The sequence below is a fragment of the Oryx dammah genome, unplaced genomic scaffold (genome assembly GCF_014754425.2).
Source record: "Oryx dammah isolate SB20612 unplaced genomic scaffold, SCBI_Odam_1.1 HiC_scaffold_10, whole genome shotgun sequence".
Taxonomy (NCBI): domain Eukaryota; kingdom Metazoa; phylum Chordata; class Mammalia; order Artiodactyla; family Bovidae; genus Oryx; species Oryx dammah.
The window spans coordinates 81,831,838-81,854,193 of NW_024070194.1; positions in this window are offsets into that span (position 1 = coordinate 81,831,838).

Here is a 22,356-nt window from a genome sequence, read left to right on the forward strand (position 1 = left end):
GTTTTCCCCTATTGAACTGCAGTGTAATGTAAATAATCCCAATTCTTCTAGAAAACTAGTATGTAGCCCAGTCTCTCAGCAGTTTATCACTCACTCGAGGCATGCCACCGTGGGAAAGAAGGGTGTTTTGATTTGAACAGCTGGCTCTTTCTAAGAGCCAGCTCTACCAATGACTAGCTGTGTGACAATGGGAGAGTATCTTCCCCCTTCTGAAATACAGAAGCCTTACATATTAATAGTAATTAATAATGGTGATGAAGGCCTACTATGTGTCATGCACGCTTCTAAAGTTTTATACTTTTAATGCATTAATCTTCACTTTAACCCCAGGAACTGGGTTATCATTATCATCTCTGTTTTATAGTAGAGAAAATTGAGTCAGAGAAGGGTTGAGTACATGTACAAGATTTTTCCAGGTAGTAAGTGGAAGAACCATAAATAAATCCCAGGTGACTTGGCCCTGGAGGAGATATATAAATGCCACACTATGCTATCTTGAAGAGTTATTGTGAATATCAAATGAAATCATGTATGCTAGTCTATCACACATTGCTAATCAATAATAGTTAATGCACTTATAATTATTCTAAAATTGTACTATATTGCTTTTGTGTGCTCTAGAATAACGTTTTATGAGCATTATTCAAAGACAGCATCCTAATTCTGTGGTCTGTGATTTAGTCAACTTATTTCTTCCTGCACTGATTCTATAAACTATAATCATATCCATTTTCATCTCTAACCTTCTAGAATTCAAAAATTCTTTTCCATTGCCAATAAATGAGTTCTAATTGCAATCAAGCATCAGGGTTCCTCTCAGTTCAGTTCAGTTCATGTCCGACTCTTTGAAACCCCATGGACTGCAGCTTGTCAGGCTTCCCTGTCCATCACCAGCTCCCAGAGCTTGCTCAAACTCATGTCCATCCAGTCAGTGATGCCATCCAACCATCTCATCTTCTGTCATCCCCTTCTCCTCCTGCCTTCAATCTTTCCCAGCATCAAAGTCTTTTCCAATGAGTCAGTTCTTCATTGGGTTCCTCTGTCTTTTTGGAAATAACACAGAGATATGGAGGAAAAGTGGCCAGAACCAGCTTTCTCATAATCACATCTCGGTTACATTAAGTAGTCTTTGGTACATAAAACCTTCCATCTGTGCTGCTCCATGCCCTTCCCCTGCCTGCCTATCTGGAATGAAGATGACCCCCACAGTGACCTTGAGGATCACGTGTTGAAGAGACAGAGCCTCAGTCAGGCTGGTCCCTGAAAGACGCAGGCTGAAGGTCATGCAACCACTTGCACAGTACAATTCTGTAAACAAGAGTTAAATTTTTAGAGCACTCAAGCTAATAAGTAAATGTCATTCCCATCATTATTACCATTATTAAATTTCATATCAATATAAGATTTGAACATCGTAGATGTTAAGTAAGAATGGGCATTGTGATGAAATCGCCAAGTTCTGACTCAGTGAGTTCTGTTATCAAGTAAAACCCTAAGATGGGACAAGGAAAAAAAAAAAAAAGACAGCTTAAAATTATCACCAGTGTCTGGAGAAAAGCTATGCTTTTCCTTCCCCAGGGGCTCTCGCTTGAACCCTTTCTTAATAGCACAATGCATTTTCTCTAAATTCTATTGCATAAAAGAAAAAAAAGCTTTCAGATTGCTTTAGTTATGTTACAAAAATGGTAGTTTTTTTCCTTCTTGAAAAACAAGAAAAATGACCTGATATTCATTTACGCTCTATTTTATCCTTCATTTAAAGTAAAAGCTTTCACTGAAATCTGTCTGATCATCTCATCTTAAAAAGCATTTTGGGGGAAAAAAATTAGAAGCACAGATCCAAAAATGTCTAAAGAGAGACAGTCTAAGAATTCAGTTTCACAGAAGATGCAGGTGTTAGAGTGCATGGCCCTTGGAAGCAATGCCTCAGGACAGGAAGCATCAAAGAAGGACCACTGCACCTCACCTGCTTCTCTCCTGCCGTCTCCAGACCCCCTGATAGAGTAGTGAGACACCCAGGGCTCATGAATCATTTTATCTTCTCTGTTCTATAAAGTAATGTCAGAACCCCCCTAATCCTCTCTTACTTCAAATATCAACATAACCACCAATCTTTAGGTCCCTAGGGATATCTCACCAGAATTTAAAGGAAATGTGTTACTTTTGAGCTTTTGAATATATGAATGAATTAATCAACATTAAAAAAATATTTTGGCCTACTGACTAGTTTCAGATAATAATTCTCCACCTAATTAAACTGAAGTTAAATTTTCTAATTTTGAGCCTCTTCTTATGGAAAGATTTCAATCACCATTTACTGGTACACTGACATACATAAAATATGGATAACCATCTTTTTGTATTTTCCCAGTCTTTTAACAAACAAGAACATGACTTTGGTTCCCATCTGGACTTCTCTTTTCTGGCATTCTCTCATTTCACTATGGTTGCTCCATCTTAGGGGTCTAAGAGCAACCTTTTCCGTTATGATCAATCGTACAATTATGTAAAACATAAAAAAACAGTGGGGAAAGATGCTCCTCATGGAGTCTCTGTTAGAGAGAGTCTGATTGCCTATCCAGTATCCATTCTTCTAGAGATCAAAAGCAAAAGGATTCCTTTGGCTCCAAATTTCAAAAGTTTCCGGTGGCGGGGGTAGGAGGTGGGGGTGGGGTTTAAGATTTGAAACCAGAGGGCAGGAAGAGACCAAAGAAAGAGGCAGACACTCCAGATTGGTAGGTGGCAGGTTAAAAAGCAAGGGAACCTATTGGATTGGCCCAAAAGTTCATTTGATTTTAAGTAATAGACATTTTTTTTCACCAATAACTTTATTGAACAACATACTCACTAACCAAACAAAATTTTTGTCCAATCCAACATATACCTGGTTTGTCTCCGGCACTGGAAGAAGAGTGGATCTCCCCACTGGCCCACCAGAATAGTAAACTTTATACTTAATGGGGTTCAGTCAGATGGCCCATCCAGATGGTCTCAACAACTCAGTCCTTCCGGGGCTGCATTTTTGACAACTGCTCCCACTGTGAAAGTTGGGCAGAATGTACATTTCAGGGACAGGAGATGGGGCAGGTAAAAAGTCTCCTATTGCTCAGATTTGGCTTGTGGGTAAACAGGTCACATCTTCTTGATGACCTCCTGCAACAGACTCCCCTCAAATCAGGGATGGCTGTGTGCTTTGTTCACCTGCCCTCCTTTCTGATTCTTGCTGCATTGAATGCCTACTTGAGGGCTGAACTTGCAGCCATGAGGTAACCTTGAGAATGGAAGTCAGAAAATAGACAGGTAGATCAAAAAGATAGAAGTCCTTGGTTCTTCCAACAACCACATCACCAAGACCACCAAGATATTAACTCAGAAAAAAAAAAATTCTATCTTGTTTAAATCCCTACAATTTGGGGGTGGGGGCATGGGTTTCCACCTCTGCAGCCACAGCCAGCCCTGACTGATACAGAAGCAAACGTGAACACGCTAGTAGCTTCTGGTGCTGTAGTTTTGTTCCTCATCAGTTCTCTAAATGACTTTCAGTGCTCTGTGCCAGCAGGTTATGAAAAATGTCTTTTGTTTTTTCATGTATTTCCTCGGGGTTTCTGTTCCTGAAGAAATTGCTGGTTTTCGGTCATTCCACCAAATTCAGGATGAGGGTAGAAACACTAGTTTTCATGGAAAAGAATTATACTCAAAGTATTTGTGAGGTTAAGTAATAAGAGAGATGGCATAGTGATGCATTTTATTAAAAATAAGTGCCAATGCTACTATAGCAGCTACATAATTAGAGATGGATGTCGCCATGTATGTCAAGCTATGATGATTTACAGAGACTGTGAACTTGTGCTTTTTCTAACTTGCATACCATCTTTTACTTTAATGCTGACATTATAATATGCTAGGGAATTGACAGGGCTTCCTGGGTGGCTCAGCAGTAAAGGATCTACCTGCAAGGTAGGAGACACAGGAAACACGAGTTCAATCCCTGGTTTGGAAAGATCCTCTGGAGAAGGGCATAACAACCCACTCCAGTATTCTTCCCTGGAAAATTCCATGGACAGAGGAGCCTGGCAGACTACAGTCCACAGGGTCGCAAAGAGTTGGATACGACTGAGCACACATACAGGGAATTGACAGAATAAGGGTTTCATTCTTTATCATACTAAATAGCATGACTGAAAAATAAATAAATAAATAAATAAATAAATAGCATGACTGAAAAGAAAGAAATACATTTCAGCTTCCTTTTAATTTTAAAGACATAAATAAATAAATAATCCCACATCTCTGTCAACCCAGCTTTGTAATGCCAAACTGAATCATAGATTAAGAATAATGTTGAGCTGAAATTTTGTATTCACAAAATGAGTACCAAGTTAGCACTTTAAGGCAGGTAAAAAACTGAGTTAAATTGTACATGTATTTATTGGGTAAATACAGATATTTTATGAACATATATGCATTTCCCTAATATAGATTACCTCCACTGGTATGCATTAAATAGCAGATTCCCTTATACAAATGTATACAAAGAGCAGAGAACAGCTAAGCCTAGGAACCGATGGCAGTGACTATGTCACACATTTTAAAAGAAAAATAACTTGGAAAATATTTCACTTAAAATTGTAGTAAAAAAATTCAAATTATAAATTTGAAGATGCAAAACATCCACTTTACTTGACTACAGAGAAAAAAATGAAAATGCCCTAAAAAGAAGTAGTCACCTTTGTTTGGAAAAACAGTTAAAAAGAAAAGTTAACTTGTAAATAGACAATGGAGGGAACTGCTCCTTTTCAAATAAAATGCATATTTTGTTATTTGAGCTATGTTGTTGCCACTGCACCTTCCAAAGGATGAAACAACGTAAGATTTGCAGTCACTCTGTATTCTAATTCTAATCTTACCAACTGAAGATAGTAATATTCTCTCCTGTCACCTGTTCAAATTAATTTATTAAGACTATCTTTAGTTGTATGACAGGATTGATGGGCAAATATTTTAAGGTCAGAGAGTAAATATTTTAAGCTTTGTGGGTCACATGATCTTATCACTATTCAACTCCATCCCTGTAGACTGAAAATAACTATAGACAGTATGTACATAAAAGAGTGTGTCTGTGTTCCAATAAAACTGTGTTTACAAAACAGGTGGAAGGCTGGATTTGGCCCATAGGCTTTAGTCTGCAAACTTCTGTTCTATAGGAAGAAAAATATTCAAGACTTCTTGAACATTTCCCTGAAAGTAATTGAACAATTATTGCATCATAAATGTCCCATTTATCTCTCTGTGGCATGGAATGTGTATCTCCAACAAATTCTACTAGTAAACTATAAAGAAGTAAGCCCACATAAAAGCAGATCAAAACCAAAATATATTCTATACATGAAGACAAGCAACTGTCTGAACTAGGTGAATATAAGTGAATATAAAATGTGGCCCATAACAACCCCTAACAACAAAAACAGACTGGCAATAGCAAAACCTGCAATAATGAAAATCTAAGGAAATCATCTTGCAAAATCGTGTTACCCATAAAATAATTTCCGTATATCTACCTGGTAATTATTCAGATTAACCCTTCTTACAAATATGAGAGAAATTCAGTTGTTAAAATAACACTTCTCAGTGTTATTAAATAAATTTGAATAAATATATGCACCCAGCATATAGAGATACAGAGTTCAATTCTCACTAAATATGGCTAACATATGTTCTCTGGGGTTTCTCTTCAATTCCATACTTACCCAAGGATAGCACAATCTCTTAAAAGATATAAACGAGTTCCTACTGTGTGGTAGGTAATCTATTAAACTCTTAAACTCTATCCTTATTTTTCTCTCTTTTATGGCAGCATAGGAAACTTAGCTATCTAGTCAATGAGAATCTTATGATATCATTTAGCACCTAACTATTCAATTTGTATTCTATAGACCAGCAACAGCCTTGGGGCACTTTTTAGAAATACAGAACCTTGGGCCCCACCTCAGACCACTGTATCACAGTGTGCTTTTATCCAAAGCCCAGGGGATTGGCATGCATGCGGGACATGCACGCATGCAGTCAAGTGCCTCTGTAGTGTATCAGTGTCATAGGCAAGCGATTGCCCAGCATCCTGGAGTCCTGATTCCAACCTCCTAAGTAACCAGTTTCTTCCCAAGGAATATCTTGGCATTGAGGAGAATCTATTTTGTTATACATAAAATATTAAATCATAGTGCCTTCCAGGCATACATCTTTAGCCTCACTTCCTGAGATATGTGTTCTTTACAGAATAGCTGAAGTCAACTTCATATAATGTCACACTTTAAAGTTTGATGGACTGTTAAAGTTGAGCAACATATCCATGTTGACTCCACAGTCCATGGGCAACATACCAACTGGCTAGCTGCAGATGTTAGGATACGTTTAATGGTGCTATTGTGGAAAACTAAGGTTGCACCTCATGAGAAAGCTAACATGCTGCTTAATTTCTATGCTCAGAGAATTATTTGTCTTGATGAAATCTCTCTTTTTTATCCGTGAGCATTGGGAGTATTGATTTTTTCTTTTTTTTTAATTTATTTTTTATTTTACTTTACAATTCTGTATTGGTTGATTTTTTTCTGGTAGTAAAATAACCAGTGCTATTCCAAAAAATGTACTACTTGCTAATAGTTGATATTTGAGTTTTTAAATATTGAGATTTTCTGTTTACATAATGATTTTTCTCCTTTGTATGCATTTCATTTCTGATCCCTCATTTAGGCAAAGATATAAATTTTGGTGAGATCAATTATTATCTTGTTTCATTTTTGGAAGCATTTTTTAAATAATAAAATATGTTCTATATTTGCATAATTGTTTTTTATTCCAGAGAAATGGCAAAAGAAGGTTGGTCACTGCTTCTTGTGGACTAGCCTTAGCTATAAAGTTGCTCGGCAGGTTTGGGTTCTCAAGAGTGTGAGATTAAATCTACAGACAAAAGTTAGACAAAGAACTGTAGTACTCACACATAGGGGGAATATATGTTTCATGACTAGAAAATACTAGTAATTGCTTGGTGATAGTGATGAATATCTCTGGGTGTGTGAGAAAGAGAGAGAATGTTCATGTTTAAAAACTATCAAACACCTGCTTATTTGGGGAAATATTTGTCTTCATTTTCCAATAAAAGCAATGTCACGGATACACTGCTTTTATTTAGATTTTATGTTCATCGAATTATTGAAACTCTGTTTTTAAGTGTCAAATGAATTTATAGAGCTTCTCATAGGTGCAACTTCCTGTCCCAACCCCACCCAATTTCCCTCTCTTCAAATATAAGTACTTTTAATTGTTTCATCTGATTCTTTTGACAGTTAGCTGCGTATCATTGAACAGTACATTTTGATCATGACTAACTGATTCACTCTGTCCCCTATCTGTTGACTTCTCAATATGGAAGATAAGGAATTTGCTTTTTATCATCATCCTTTCCTCATCTTTCCTCTCCCTTCATTATCCCACTATAAATGTAGGTATATCTTAACTTTGGTTAGCTTTATATTTCATATTTATGTTATGAAATATGTTATATTTCATATTTATGCTATGAATACTAATCATACATATGTGTATGTATATGTATATTATAGTCATAGCTGAGTCAAGCAACTGTCATAATTACTGTTCGTTTCCTGCACAATATTATTTTCCCTATACCTTGTTTTATCATTTGGTCAGATTGTTTTTTTACTTATTGCTAACTCCGTATAGTTGCAGCCTCAGCTGACATTTCATGACATGTGGAAACATGTTGACAGTCTCTCAATCTTTTTCATGAAGAGGTCTTCCCTGGCACTTCTGACCCTCTCCAATCTGAATCCTCTGTCCAGATCTTTGTTCCACTATCTTCTCAGGCTTATTCTTCAGAAGGTTGAGAGTGGATTACATTTGCCTTGTTACTGTGCTGGAACTTCCAATTCTTTTCTTCCTCATTTTTGCTTAATCCTTTGGTTTCAAGAATTTTATCTTTATGCACTTCCTGAGAAAGTATGGAAGAGAGATATATTATTTGGGACCTGATATGTATAAACATATTGATGTTTTCATTCCGCCCTTCAAACTTAATTGATATTTTGGCTGAACAGAAAATTCTAATTTAGAAATTATTCCTCTCAGAATTTGGAATGGTTTGTCTTTTAGCTTCCAGCATTAAAAGCTAGTTCTCTTTCTTGATTTTCCTTATGAATAATTTTTTTTTCTTTCTTAAAATTTGTTGGACTTTCTCTCTGTCCTCAATGTTCTGAATTTACAGGAATTTTGGACTTTGGTTTGGGTTATTTTTATTCACTACACGGGGCATCCATTGAGTTCTTTCAATTTAAAAAACGGTGTTGTAATTCTGAAGTTTTTTTATTTATTACTTCCACATCTCAATTTCTCTCCTTCTGAAACACCTCCTATCTGGAATGTTGGACTTTCTGGGTTGTTTGTGTAATTTTCTTATCTTTGCTCTCTGCCTGCTTTATCTTTTTGTTTTACATTCTGTGGTATTTTCTAACTTTACCTTCCTTCTCTCTTCTGTTTCAGTTTCCCTCTTGCTATCATGTTGTGACTTTTAAGGAGCTCTTTTTTTTGTTCTCTGAATAATCATTTTTATAGCATCTTGGCTTTGTTTCCAATTCCCTCCAGGATATTAGCTGACTTTTTATTTTTAAAGCCTTCTGGTGGCTGGTCTTTGTTCCTGCCTGGTTATTTCTCCTGCTTACTTTGTGTCTGTCTTTCATAACAGAAACTTCCCACAAATATCTGGTGATTTCTGGCTGCTGGTCTATTTAAAAGAGAGGAGCAAAAAGTGGAAGCAGTGACAGATTTTATTTTCTTGGGCTCCAAAATCACTGTGGATGGTGACTGCAGCCATGAAGTTAAAAGACGCTTGCTGCTTGGAAAGAAAGCTATGACAAACCTAGACAGTGTACCAAAAACCAGAGACATCACTTTGCCAACAAAGGTCCGTATAGTCAAATCTATGTTTTTTTTTTTCAGTAGTGGTGAATGGATGTGAGAGTTGAACCATTAAAGTAGGCTGAACAACAAAGAATTTATGCTTTTGAATTGTGGTGCTGGAGAAGACTCTTGAAAGTCCTTTGAACTGCAAGGAGATCAGACCAGTCATCCTAAAGAAAGTCAACCCTGAATATTCACTGGAAGGGCTGATGCTGAAACTCCAGTACTTTGGCCACCTGATGCAAAGAGCCGACTGATTGAAAAACACCCTGATGCTGAGAAGGATCGAAGGCAGGAGGAGGAAGGGGGCAACAAAGGGTGAGATGGTTGAATGGCATCACTGACTCAATGAATGTGAGTTTGAGCAAACTCTGGGATATAGTGGAGGATAGAGGAGTGTGGCTTACTGCAGTTCATGGAGTCACAAAGAATCGGACATGACTTAGCAACTGAACAATGGCAGCAGCAGCAAAGAAACATAAAAACTAATTAAGACTTCCAAAGTCACGGGCAAAACTTAGGAGATGTGGGTTGCTCTGTAGGGTGATCAGACTGGAATATTTCCTTGTGTAACTTCAGTATCAATATTTTTAGTCTTTCCCCTATGTTAGTCAGATTTCTAAGCAAAAATTTCTCCACATGTTACTATGTGTATATTTTGAACGAAGCATAAATTCTAGATATCGTCATTTATTGAAAGCTCACTATGACTTACGTATATTACTTCATGTATTATTGTAATAATCATATTAAATAAGTAACATTATTATCCCCAATTTAGACTTGAGAAGATGAGGTTTAGAAGGTGCTATGTTTTCATGCTCAGTCACTTCATGGTGTCTGACTCTCTGTGACCTCGTGGACTGTAGCCAGCCAGGCTCCTTTGTCCATGGGCTTCTCCATGCAAGAATACTGGAGTGGGTTGCCATGCCCTTCTCCAGGGGATCTTCCTGACCCTGGGGTCAAACCCGGGTTTCTTGCATTGCAGGTGGATTCTTTACCAACTGATCGCTGGGAAAGCCCACCCCCTTATCTGTGTTATCCAATTAGCAGCATAGGAGCTAGGACTTAACTCTTAAGCTCAGCTTTCTCCTCTGCATCCTTACAGGTTATTATTATTTTAAAATGTTACAAATATCTCACTCAATACATGAATTCAGTGAATAAAAAGCTACAATAGGCAATCAGTTAATGTTCAGTAAATAAAAGCCAAACAGAACTCTGAAACAGAAGCCTACATAAGATTTTAATCCCCAAACATAGCCTGTAGATTGTCACAGGCCTTTGAGTTCAAAGGCAGTTCAACAAGCTGAAGAGATGGAAAATTTGAGAGAAACAAGAATTCCAGTTAGAATTTTGGACAGTGAAATATTAGAGTAACAGTAGTTTTCTCATATAAGCCACTAAGTGTATGTTATATACACTATCTGACATTTTTAATCCTGACTAGAATGAGTAAAAGCCCTGTAGGTTGCAGAATAACATGAAAGTTTTATTCCTACTTTATGGCTGCTATATTTTATTATAATTTCAAACTTTCTCTTAGGAATGACCACGGCCAGGCTGTATTTTGAAATATCTAAAACCATCAGTGGGGTTATAGTCACTGTTTTCTCAATCATATATTTAAAATTTTCAGCTTTGATTTGTTTTTTTCTTTTTTAATTTCATTGAAGTATAGTTGATTTACAATGTTGTGTTTAATTTCTGCTATAGAGCAAAGAGACTCAGTTTTATATGTATTTTTCATATTCTTTTCCAATTATGGCTTATCACAAGATGTTAGACATAGTTCCCTGTGCAATACAATAGGACTTTGTTGTTTATTCATCCTATATATAATAGCTTATATCTGATTTAGCTGAATTTATTATAATTATCTAGTTTTACTTTCCGGGGTCGCACAGAGTCAGACACGACTGAAGCGACTTAACAGCAGTAGCAGCAATAATATTTTTACCACTTTATTTTTTAATTGAAAGATAATAGCTGTACAGAATTGTGTTGTTTTCTGTCAGACATGAACAAGAATCAGCCATAGGTACACCCACGTCCCTTCCCTCTTGAGCCTCCCTCCCCATCCCCCTCCTCTAGGTTGTCACAGAGCCTCTGTGTGAATTCCCTGAGTCACACAGAAAGTTCTCACTGGATCTGTTCTACAGATGGAATTATAAGTTTCCATGTTACTGTCCCCAGCCATCTCACCCTCTCCTTCCTCCCCTCCTCATGTCCATAGGTCTGTTCTCTCTGTTTCTCCATTGCTGCCCTGAAATAAATTCATCAGTACCATCTTTCTAGATTCCATACATATGCATCAGTATACAATATTTCTATTTTTCTCTCTGACTCACTTCACTCTGTATAATAGGCTCTAGGTTTATCCACCTCATTAGACCTGACTCAAACGCATTCCTTTTAATGGCTGAGTAGTATTCCGTTGTGTACATGTACCACAGCTTCTTTACCCATTCATCTATAGATGAACCCTAATAATATTTTTAATTTTTTCCCATATTTATGAAGATACAGGCAAAAAACTTTGTTATTAACAAAGGCCAAGCAAAAATATATTATTTCCATTGATCTAAATTCCTCTCTGAAGCTCCATATTTAAATGAAGAAAGTGTCTACACTGCAGAAGCAAAGGCTTGCAAATAATCTACCAGCTTACCCGGCTACACACACACCTTTTAGTGTTAAGCTATGAATGATTGCACTATATAACCACCCTTTGTACAAAGGCCTGCATTTCCAAATATGATTAAGTAAAGATAACTTTCCTCCCTCTAAAAAATAAGCAAATGAGATGGACGTTTTCAGAAAATGACATATGTTTATTCTGAAAATTAAATCCAATATATAAAATAAATAGTCTTAAGAATTATCCTGTCATAAAGGTGTCAGAGAAAGGTATTACACCACCAGTTACTGTATCTGATTTGATTGCTTAGGTTGCCCAAGTGAAATATTCCAGATGTTAGAAAATGTAAGTCAGCCAAACTTGTACATCCATAAAAATAGATGACATGTTTTATCCCTCTAAGTACAAATTTGGCTTGCTGTATGCAGATCGCTTGTTGCAGTGGCATGTTGGCATAGCAATGTCCAAATTCTGAAACCTTCCAGATGTTTATAAGCCCTTGCTTATTGCTCACAGGACAATTTAGGTTGAATAGTATGGAAGGCTGAATGCCAAAATGGCTCCAATTCTCTCACTCCCCCTGTGTCTGTACACTGCAATGTGATTTTGGAGCTTCTCCCATCCAGCAGTGGAGTCTTTATCTACCCCTCAAATCTAGCCTGGCATTGTAACTTGCTTTGCCTCCCCCCGACCAAAAAAAAAAAAATATGAGCCCAAGCCTCAACCCTGTCTAGCCATGATGAACATAAGCCCCAGTTAGCCTGCTAAATGCATGAAAGAAACGAATGAAGAAAAGCTTAGTCATTCCAGCTGAACCTATCCAAAACAGCTTAGAGCCACTCCACCTCCAAACATGCATTAGACCCCTGCCAAGGTCAACACTGTTGCCTCCCATCCCATAGCTGACTACAGATATGAGTGTGTCCAGCCAAGCTAGCTGACCCCATACTCAAAAGCAATCGTAAATGTCTGCTTTTTTAAACCACTGGGTTTTGAAGTGGTTTATAACACACAATTGTAGTAGCAATAGATAAATTATGAGTACAGATACCCCTAGCTTATAAACCAAAATTTTGCTAAACTTATTAAAATCTTAAATATATGTATATGTATATGTATATGTATATGTCTTTAGTATTCTTTCTCTTTGCAAATCCAGGTTTCTTCCACTTGACCAAAGTCACTTAGGTCATGAATTTCATATTTTCTTTTTAGAAATGCTGAAAGATTCCATTTTCACAGATTAGAATCCTGACTCTAATATTGATCAAGAGTAACACAACAGTATTTACGCAACATGAAAATAAACTGATGTTTCAAATATTATGACTCATCATCTGCACTAACCTAAAAAGTAACTTTCATTTTTATGACTTCATTTTTTTAAAAGCACTTCTGGTTCTAGAGAAATTTCAGGAAATAAATTCTGATTACCCTAATTTCTCACATAGAAAGAAAGTATAAATCTTAAAAGTAAAGTAATTTTTTCCTTTATCATGCAACTTTCATGACTAGTTAAAATAAAAGCACATTTCCTTTATTTTAGTTAATACATTGCTACTTCATGAACCCCAGGCACTATTCTGGAGAAAACAAAAGGCAAATGTAAACCCTTTCAAATATTTAAAATTTATGTTTAATAACTATAGATTATTTAATAACTATGTATTATGCAGTTATATTATCTTATAATTAGGTAGCACTTCAGAGACTTCCAAACCCTGGGGATCCAGGAAGGGAAAATAAATGTTTCCTATCCATAGATGGAAATACCAAACTTTGCAGAGGTAACAAGTTCACAGGGTCATACAGTGGTGGAACCAGATGTATTTCATCCCAATTTGTAGACATTGTTACCAGAAGCTTGAGTCTGACCCTTTGCTTGAAAGAGATTTATTCAGGCCACTTCCTTAATATTCTGTGTGTACACGTTGCACACCAACACAGCTGAGCTCATCATGGCCCAAGAGGAAAAGTCACGCCAAGTAAGTTAAAGGGGAAACTACTGCTGGATGAGCAGTGTTTAGAATTTTCAAGCTCGGACTCATCTGGACACACCACACAGAAGAATCTATTCATGAAGCAATAGACCAAACTGATTCATTGGCTTCTGTGGGTGTGTGTTGTTTGGAGTTCATAGTCAGAACAGTCTTTGAATAAGTATTTTGTTCTCTCAAAAAAGAGGGGTAAATGCACTGTCATATTCAATTAATGAATATCCTTTCATACTAGCAGTGGCTAGATTGTGCCTGTACTTACTGGGCAAAGAGTATGCCAGTTGTTCTTTGGAAAATCTGCAGTGCAGATTACGGCCTGCAACTCTCCGGAACCCAGGACTGTAGCCGCAACTGACAGCCGCACACCGTGGAAGCGGTGAGTTAAACCGCGGACCCCATCTGTTTATGCTCCTGGCTCCTCGACAGGAACGAGTCACTCTTCCAAAGCGTGGCACCAGCCTCATTAGCACAACACACCCTTCCGAGTACACTGGCTTCCCCACTCTCCAGCAGGCGCAGGCTGAGTACTCACGGCAGCTTCACTCTGTCCGGGAAGGCTGGGGGCGACAGGTGCTCCGCGCTGTCTTCTGTCAACCCCCTCGGACCCCCTCCCCATCCTCCTTCCTGCCCTCCGCCCTGGCCCTCGGGGTGTTAATCTGGACGGATTTATCAACAGAAAGAGGTGGATGAAACTGGAGCCTATTATACAGAGTGAAGTAAGCCAGAAAGAAAAACACCAACACAGTATACTAACGCATATATATGGAATTTAGAAAGATGGTAACGATAACCCTGCATGCGAGACAGCAAAAGAGACACAGATGTATAGAACAGTCTTTTGAACTCTGTGGGAGAGGGAGAGGGTGGGACGATTTGGGGGAATGGCACTGAAACACGTATAATATCATATATGAAACGAATCGCCGGTCCAGGTTCAATCCAGGATACAGGATGCTTGGGGCTGGTGCACTGGGACGACCCGGAGGGATGGTACAGGGAAGGAGGTGGGAGGGGAGTTCAGGATGGGGGACACGTGTACACCCGTGGCGGATTCATGTTGATGTGTGGCAGAACCAATACAATATTGTAAAGTAATTAGCCTCCAATTAAGATAAATAAATTAAAAAAAAAAAAAAAAGAAATACCTTTCTCTTCCTTTTCTGGCTTCTGCCGTGGTATACACCAGGATGCAATGCAAGGAAGAAAGTAAAGTGAAGTCAGGGCGTTTATTCTCCTGTCCCCTGCCTCCTAGATCTCTGTGAGTTAGCTGGCTCCATCTCCTGAAGAGCCCACTCCTGTTTAGTTGCCCTTATGTGATGCTCTCCCCACGGGTTCCAGGAGCTCCTTTTTACCTCTCCAGGTCTAGGAGTGGTAGAAACTCCAAGTTCTGATCACTTGGCCCAGTGTCCTGCACTCACCCTTGTCTTCTTCCTTAACCTTTATAATAATAATGTAATAGTCCTTTTATCAGCCTTCCCCATTTACTCAGTTTGAGTATGTCATCTACTTCCTGCTGGGACCCCTGACTCACTCTTTGTTGGATGGCATCTCTCTAGACCCACTCAAGGTTATTGTGTTCATTTATTTTGAAACATATGTGACACATTGATTGCAATTTAAAGAGCCATTTCCATGCTGTACTGAAAATCACACAAACTTGGTTTTCTTCCCAGTCTTATGTGACTTAGTTTTGTGACCACAGGCAATTAAATTCTACTTTGAAAACTTTTTTCTAGTCATCTGACATATGCCAGGCACTGGCTAGGATCTGGGAATACAAAAATAAATAGTGCAAGATATCCACCCCTGTGAAGCTCATAATCCAAACAAGTGAGGTAGAGACATAAAGATCTTGAATACAATATGAGCAAATACATGATGGTTTATATGTGTTATGTTTACCTACACGACCTTCAGTGTCCTTGTTTGGTAAACGAACACAATGATATCTGTCCTGCTGATTTCATGAGATGAGAAAACAAGTTATTTGGTACTATGAGTGAAAACACTTGGAAAGAATTAAGAATATTCAACAGTAAAGTTGTTAGTAGAAGTATTACTATCATGTTTCCATTATGTCATCTGCTTTACTCCTTAGCCTTTTCTGACTTTTTATGACCTCCTGTACTGTAATCCACCAGGCTCCTCTGTACAGGTTTTCCAGACAAGAATGCTGGAGTGAGTCATCATTTCCTACTTCATCCTGATCTTCCTGACCCAGGGATGAAACTCACACCTCTGCCGTATCTCCTGTATTGCAGGCAGATTTACTGCTGGGAAGCCCTATCCTTTTAAAATGAAATAATTATAGTGTTACTTCCTCCTCATCTTTATCAGAAACTTAGGTATTACTTCTCTCCAGGAAAAAGTTTGACTAGCTTGAATTTAAAGAAGTAAGAACAAACATTTTGAACAGCTAACCTTATGACTTTAGTCTCATTTTCAGTGAGCAATATTTATGATAGATGATAAGAATTAACTCACAAAGTAAATGGAATCCTGTTGAGCCACAAATAAATCTGCCCAGATAGGAGTTGAAGACATTGCTTCAACTAATTTAGAAAGTAATTAATAAAATAGTTTGCTGGTTGTACTCAGGTGGCTTTCCATGAAGATAAATGATCTTCTAGCTGAACTGTTTGACAAAAGAATTAAGAATCAGTTGTTTTCCTCAAAATACACAGATGTTATGTCTGATGCACAACTTTTGTCTTCCCTTTTTTAAAGCAATATTAGTATCTCTTTGAGAGAACTTTATTCACGTAGTTTAGGTTAGGGTGCTCATCTTTTACCTCTTTTCACCTGGGAACACATGATCCAGGTCTAAAAGAGTCAGAGAATCTCAAATACATGGCCACAAAGTTTGGCTTAAGATTTGTCGTGTGACCCGAGGCAAGACAATCAAATCTTCACTGAAATGATTCTGATGCGATTACTTGGAAAAACTCCCATGTACCCCGGGCATCTTGCTCCCGTGAATAGAGAGTGTTCAGAAGATGGAGAGTGAGATAGATGATTCATCCATAAATTAAGCCAGATAAACACATGGACTTTTCAATTATATCAGCAGGAAGAGGAGAAAAATCCTTTCTTTGCCTAAGCTAATTTGATTTACGTATCTGGCAGTGACAATCGAGTCTTGATTATTGCATATCACCATATAACTTAAAATGAAAATAACTGAATTAATTGTAAATTAAGATCCACATTTTTGCTTTAAAAAATTTGAAGAAAAAATAACTTTGAAATATTCTAATTACTATTTTCAAAGCAATATGAGATGATTTTTCAGTTGTAAAACAAACATAGGAAACTATGATCAATGAATAATTTGAGAAAAAGAAAGGATCCATGTAAATTCAAAATAAAACTATTGAATGAAATGTTTCATTGAGGAACTGGAACGAAGAATCATTTAATTTTCTAAGACACATTCAGTCAACGACTATTAATTAAATATCTACTATGTGCCTCGTTCTGATAGTATATATTAGGATCTTCAGTTATAATAGTGGAAGCAGATACAGATCACTGTCCTTCAGAACTGACCTTCTAGCTGCTGGAGAAAGACAATAAATACGAACATAATACATAGATAAACATCAGAGTATTAGGCAACAAATAAGAGCATGGAAGGGCTTCCCTGGTAGCTCAGCTGGTAAAGAATCCACCTGCAATGCAGGAGACTCTGGTTCGATTCCTGGTCAGGAAGATTCACTGGAGAAGGGAATGGCTACCCACTCCAGTATTCAGGCCTGGAGAGTTCATGGCCTATACAGTCCATGGGGTCACAAAAATTTGCAACACAACTGAGTGATTTTCACTTTCAACAGCATGAAAACAAGCTTGGGAATACTGTGGGAGGGGGGAAGTTTTTACATCTTAAACAGGACTGCTGGGGACAGCTCACTGTTTAATTAAGATATAAGCAAAGACTTGACAGAGTGTAGAGAGTGGGGCAAGTGAGTATCTGGGGGATATGGCAGTTCCAGGCAGAGGGACGAGCTTGCACAAAGTCTCTAAGGCAGGAGTGTGCCTTGGAAGGTAGAGACAGAGCAAAGAGGCTATGTAGCTGGATTAGGGTGAACAAGGTGAGAGTAGCAAGATGTGAAGCCAGATACCAGAGGAAGATCATGTAACATTTTATTGGCTATTATTGACTGCATTGATCACCACCTCTTCTAAATGTCACAAACCTCCACGCATAGTTTTTCAGACAGTCTGTCAGTGATTCAGGAGGCAGTGATCAAGACCGTTTCCAAGAAAAATAAATGTAAAAGGCAAAATGGTTGTCTGAGGAGGCCTTACAAATAGCTGTGAATGGAAGAGATGTGAAAGGCAAAGGAGAAAGGGAAAGATATACCCACCTGAATGCAGAGTTCCAAAGAATAGCAAGGAGAGATAAGAAAGCCTTCCTCACTGATCAATGCAAAGAAATAGAGGAAAATAATAAGATGGGAAAGACTAGAGATCTCTTCAAGAAAATTAGAGATACCAAGGGAACATGCTATACAAAGATGGGCACAATAAAGCACAGAAATGGTATAGACTTAACAGAAGCAGAAGCTATTAAGAAGAGGTGGCAAGAATACACAGAACTATACCAAAAAAAAAGGTCTTAATGATCCAGATAACCATGATGATATGATCACTCACCTAGAGCCAGATGCTGGAATGTGAGGTTAAGTGGGCCTTAGGAAGCATTACTACGAACAAAGCTAGTGGAGGTGATGGAATGCCAGTTGAGTTATTTCAAACCCTAAAAAGTGATGTTATAAAAGTGCTGCATTCAATATGCCAGCAAATTTGGAAAATTCGGCAGTGGCCACAGGACTGGAAAAAATCAGTTTTCATTCCAATCCCATAGAAAGGCAATGCCAAATAATGTTCATACTACCATACAATTCCACTCATCTTACATGCTAGCAAAGTAATGCTCAGAATTCTCCAAGCCAGGCTTCAACAGTACATGAACCAGAAATTCCAGATGTTCAAGCCGGATTTGTAAAAGGCAGAGGAACCAGAGATCAAATTGCCAATATCTGCTGGATCATAGAAAAAGCAACCAGAAATATATCTACTTCTGCTTTATTGACTATGCCAAAGCCTTTAGAGAGTGTGGATCACAACAAACTGTGAACAATTCTTCAAGAGATAGGAATACCAGACTACCTGATCTGCCTCCTGAGAAATCTGTATGCAGATCAAGAAGCAACAATTAGATCCAGACATGGAACAACAGACTGGTTCCAAATTGGGAAAGGAGTACGTCAAAGCTGTATATTGTCACCCTGTTTGTTTGACTTATATGTAGTATATCGTGAAAAATGCCAGACTGGATGAAGCACAGCTGGAATCAAGATTGCCAGAAGGAATATCAATAACCTCAGATACGCAGATGACACCACCCTTTTGGCAGAAAGTGAAGAGAACCAAAGAGCCTCTTGAAAAGTGAAAGAGGAGAGTGAAAAAGCTGGCTTAAAACTCACATTCAAAAATTGAAGATCATGGCATCTAGTCCCATCACTTCATGGCAAATAGACAGGAAAACAATAGAAACAATGACATACTATTTTCTTGGACTTCAAAAACACTGCATATGGTGACTGCAATCATGAAATTAAGACACTTGCTCCTTGGAAGAAAAGCTATGACCAACCTAGAGAACATGTTAAAAAGCAGAGACATTATTTTGTCGACAAAGGTCCTTCTAGTCAAAACTCTTCTTTTTCCAGTAGTCATGTATGGATATGAGAGTTGGACCATAAAGAAGAGTGAGCACCAAAGAATTGATGCCTTTGAACTGTGGTGTTGGAGAAGACTCTTGAGAGTCCCTTAGACTGCAAGGAGATCCAACCAGTCCATCCTAAAGGAAATCAGTCCTGAATATTCATTCTAAGGACTGACACTGAAGCTGAAGCTCCAATACTTTGGCCACCTGATGCAAAAAACTGAATCACTGGAAAAGACCCTGATGCTGGGAAACATTGAATGGGACGACAGAGGATGAGATGGTTGGATGGCATCACTGACTGAATGGACATTAGTTTGAGCAAGCTCCAGAAGTTGGTGATGGACAAGGAAGCCTGGCTTGCTGCAGTCCATAAAGTCACAGAGTCGGACATGACCAAGTGACTGAACTGAACTGACTGACTGTGTTTGCTTTCAGAGAAATGGGGACCCACTACACGGTTTGAGTAAGAACATCATGACCTGACTTATGCTAAGCCTAGTTCACTCTGGCTACTGTATTGGTTAAAATGCTAATACTAAAACCATGAATGTAAAGGAGAAAAATTATTTTAAAGCACAGTTAAAAGCATCAAAGTTCAGTGTAGGAAATATAACATCTACATAATAGATGTTCCTCCCAAAAAAGAAAGCAGAAATTGAAGATGAGGAGTTGGAGCCTCAAGGTAAATAAATAATCATAGAAATCATAGCCAAAACTTCTCATTGCCAAATGAAAACACAAGTCTTCTACCTGAAAGCACCCTGGAGATTTGGATAAATTAAAAAGATCAATAGCTGAAATCAAAATTTTTTTTAATTTATTTATTTTTTATTTTACTTTACAATTCTGTATTGGTTTTGCCATACATTGACATGAATGAAATCAAATTTTAAAAAAATTTTAAACACCAAAAATATTTTGCACAGGGTATAGCCAATTAACAATGTTGTGATAGCTTTAGGTGAACAGTGAAGGGACTGAGCCATATACATTCATGTATCCATTCTGCCCCAAGCCCCACTGCCAACCAGGCTGGCACATAACATTGAGCAGAGTTCCATGTGCTAAACAATAGGTGCTTGTTGGTTATCCATTTTAAATAGCGTAGTACGCACATGACCTTCCCGAAGTCCATAACTATCCCTTCCCACACAGCAACTATGAGTTTGTTTTCTAAGTCTGTGAGTCTCTTTCTGTTTTGTAAGTTCATTTGTATCTTTTTAGATTCCACCTATAAAGGATGTCATATGATGTTTCTCCTTCTCTGTCTGACTTACTTCACTCAGTTACTTCATTTACTTCACTAGGTCCATCTATGTTGCTGAAAATAGCTTTATTTCATTCTTTTAATGGCTCAATAATATCCTATTGTGTTTATGTGCCACGTCTTCTTTAGGCATTCCTATGTCGATGGACATTTAGGTTGTTTCTATGTGTTGGCTATTGTAAACAGTGCTGCAATAAACTTTGGGGTGCATGTATCTTTTCGGGCCATGTTTTTCTCTGGATTGGGACTGGGATTGCAGAGTCATATGATACCTCTATTTTTAGTATTTTAAGAAACCTCCATACTGTTCTGCATAGCGAGTGTACCAATTTACATTCCCACCAAAAGTGCAGGAGGGTTCCCTTCTCTCCACACCCTCTCCAGCATTTGTTGTTTGTGGAGTTTTTGATGATGGCCATTCTGGTGAGGTGATGTCTCACTGTAGTTTTGATCTGCATCCTCTGATAACTAGTAACACTGAGAATCTTTTCATGTGCCTCTTGGCCATCTGTATGTCTTCTTTAAAGAAATGTCTGTTCAGGTCTTTTGCCCAGTTTTTGTTTGTTTTGATGCTATTAAGTGTCATAAGCTGTTTGTAAATTTTGGAGACTATCACTTATCAGTCACATCATTTGCAAATATTTTCTCCCAATCTGTGGGTTGTCTTTTTGTTTTTTTTTATTGTTTCCTTTGCTGTGCAAAAGCATCAGAGTTTTAAGGAAGTCCCATTTGTTTATTTTTGCTTTTGTTTCCATTATTCTTGTCAATAATTACTTTTCATTTGCACTGTAACATTGTATTTAAACTTTTGTTTCTATATGTATATGTTATTTTTATAAGAAATAAGCAAAATTTAAATGTTTGGTTTTCTGTTTCTCATTTTCATTGAAACTTAAAGAATAAAGTAGAATATCTTGAAAAGATATCCAAGAAAACTTTCACAGGTGATGTGCAATATCTAATGTATGAACACCAGAAATGTTATCTGTTATAATGCAACACAAATAAAAAAGTCTGTCTATGAAAAAGGCAACTTTTAAACTTTCTCCCAAGTCAAGTTGCAGTATAGGCAATAATAATAGGCAATCAGGGCAGAAATAACTAGTTATTTGAACTAATAACAAAATTTTAATTCTATAATCAGTCTATGAGTTTGCAACTAAAACAACACAGGTTTAAAAGATACACACAATACTCCAACAGATACTTGTCACAGTTAATTGTAGAAGATAATTTCATTGAGAATAACTCTAAACATTACTGAGTACATATAAGATCAGGAATAGAGAAGATAAGGAGTAGATATATAAGAACATATAAGTACAGGAAAAAATCCTTGTTCATAGAGAATTTCTTCATGTTTTCCATTTTTCCAAATACTTTATAGGCATTTTACAGATGAGGAAGACTGGGCTTAGAAATAAATTTACTAAAATAGCAAAAACAAGATATGAATACCACGTGAGTATCTGGAGTGTGAATGTTGTTAAAACACTTTCTAATTTTTCTCACTGAACTCCACCCTAAAATCATGAACAGAGGAACCTGGTAAGCTACAGTCCATGGGGTCACAAAGAAGCAAAGCCCCAACAGCCTGTGTGCACTAGTTAGTGAAGGAACTTTTAACAAGCTATGCTAGTTCAAATGCCCTTGCAAAGTGTCTTCTACCAATGGCATCCTAAAGAACCCCCCTGAAATTTCATGCTTCCTTTGCAACACTTTTCTTATTGGCCGTTCTCTTTGACTG